This window comes from Eleutherodactylus coqui, chromosome 8, assembly GCF_035609145.1.
Source record: "Eleutherodactylus coqui strain aEleCoq1 chromosome 8, aEleCoq1.hap1, whole genome shotgun sequence".
Classification (NCBI taxonomy): Eukaryota; Metazoa; Chordata; class Amphibia; order Anura; family Eleutherodactylidae; genus Eleutherodactylus; species Eleutherodactylus coqui.
The window spans coordinates 177,854,498-177,857,121 of NC_089844.1; positions in this window are offsets into that span (position 1 = coordinate 177,854,498).

Sequence of the window (2,624 nt, forward strand, 5' to 3'; positions counted from 1 at the left end):
AAACTAAGTCATGGTGCGTGACAGGGACCCGGGGGATGTATTTCTTATACTCACCTGCGATCCAGAGTTGTCATGCTCTTTTTGAGTCCGGTAGGCGCTTCTCCCATAGACTGGATTAGGAGAGTGCTAAATTGTGGTAGTGGCTGAGTGTAAAAATATATCACCCGGCTATTCCCTAATAGTGAATGATCTGTTAACCCTGCTAACAAACTAAGGCCTATATCACACAGATGTAAGCGCACTGACACACATTCGCACAATGCATACCTGTGCATGTTTTACTGGGCTGTTTTTGCAGTCTCAGGGTGCATTCACACGAGCGCATAAACGGCGCGTTTTTGCGCCCAATCGTATAAACGTGACCATCTGAGGCATTTGTTTCCAATGTATTCGTTCACACGGGCGATTTTTTACGGCGCGTAAAAACGGCAACCCGAAAAAAAACGGAACATATGCGACCGAAATACGCGCCAACGCATATTCGATGGCTGAAAAGATAGTTTGCAAAGTAGGAACAAATGATAATACGCATTCTAGCTCTGGTCATGATCGCCGAAAAACGTTCTTTCCGGCGATTAAACGCTGCGCACGTGCGAACGTAAATACGCCTACGCTCGTGTGACCGCGCCCTCAAGTTGTGAGTATGAAAAAAAAAAAAAAAAGAAACCAGCATGCTCCCATTAATTTTAATGGGCAGTTAAGTGCAATAAATTCAATATGTGCCATTTTCCTATGCCAATATGCAGGAAAATAGAACATGCTTAGAAAATAGAACGGTGTCTGGCAGATCCAGGGACCTCTGACCATTGTATTAATTATTAGAGATGAGCGAGCACCAAAATGCTCGGGTGCTCGTTGCTCGAGTCAAGCTTTCCGTAATGCTTGACGGTTCGTTTCGAGTAACGAACCCCATTGAAGTCAATGGGCGACTCGAGCATTTTTGTATATCACCCATGCTCCGCTAAGGTTTTCATTGGTGAAAATCTGCAAAACCCAAGAAAGTGATGGAAACGACACAGAAATGGATAGGGCAGGCGAGGGGCAACATGCAGGACTGCATTTCAGGTTCCCAGGTCCCACTATTAAGCCACAATAGCGGCAAGAGTGCCCCCCCCCCCCTAACAATTTTTACTTCGGACAAACCCTCATTAGCAAGGCACACCTTAGCTAAGCATCACACTACCTACAACAAAGCACAATCACTGCCTGCGGGACACACCGCTGCCTCTTCTCCAGGGTTACATGCTGCCCAACCCCCCTCCCCCGCGCACGACCCAGTGTCCACAGCGCACAAAGTGTCCCTGCGCAGCCTTCAGCTGCCCTCATGCCACACGCTGGCTGCATAGCCACACCACCCCCATGTCTATTTATAAGTGCGTCTGCCATGAGGAGGAACCGGAGGCACACACTGCAGAGGGTTGGCAGGGCCAGGTAGCGACCCTCTTTAAAAGGGGCGGGGCAATAGCCCACAAAGCTGTACAGAAGCAATGAGAAATCCAATCCTGTGCCACCTCCGTCAGGAGCTGCAAACGTGGGCATAGCAATGGGGAATCCATGTGCCACACAGTATTCATTCTGTCAAGGTGTCACATAGCTCAATCGACACTGCAAGGGGAAAGCCGTCTGAGCTCTGCCCCCTACCCAAGTCAGTCAGTGCCTTTGTGCCAGACAGGTCAAACACCGCGATGGGAACTAAGTTTGCACCAACAGCATAGGGGGGGGGGGGGGGGTCCTAGGAAACCCAAGACATGAACAAAAAAATTGATCTGAGTGGCCAAACATGGCAGACTTGCACCGCGCCCACGACATAGGCCTCGGCCCACAGCTTCAGCAATCCAAGGCAAGAAGCAGACTTTCACTGCACCCAGGACATAGGCCTCTGCACAAACCCTCAGCAATCGCGGGCCTAAAGCGGACTCCAATGCTACCGTAGCTGTGCACGTCTCATTAGCGCTGTATTGCTCCTGTAGTTTGTCCCAATGCAGTGCCCCGGATAGCTGAGCTAATGTGAGATAAAGTACAGGTTGGCTTCGGCCCACACTCCATACCCCAGTCAGACTGGGGTTTTTTTATAAATAGTCACAGGCAGGTACCACTCCCTAATGTGAAGTCCGTGTGGACCCACAGCATGGGTGGCTCCCTGGAACCCACCGGCGGTACATAAATATATCCCATTGCAGTGCCCTTGACAGCAGGGCTAACGTCAGATTACATACAGGTGGGCTTCGGCCCACACTGCATGCCCTAGTCAGACTGGGTAATTTTTTTTTGGGCCATGTACGTGGAACACCACGATGGGAACACTTAGTGCACCCATAGTATGCACTGACCCCTGTAATACTCCTGTAGCTAAGGTATACGCACACCCAACTAACAGTTATGTTGCAGAAGTCTAGGGAGACCCTATTAACACTTCTGTAGTTACAGTATAGATGGACCCCAGTAACATTTCAGTAGCTGCAGTATAGGCAGAGCACAGTATCAGTTACATTTCAGTAGTAACGGTATCGACAGACCCCTGTAACATTTCCGTAACAGCAGGATAGGCATAGCCCAGTATTAGTGGGATTTCAGTAGTAACAGTATAGACAGATAGACAACACATATGTGGAAAAGCTAGTATT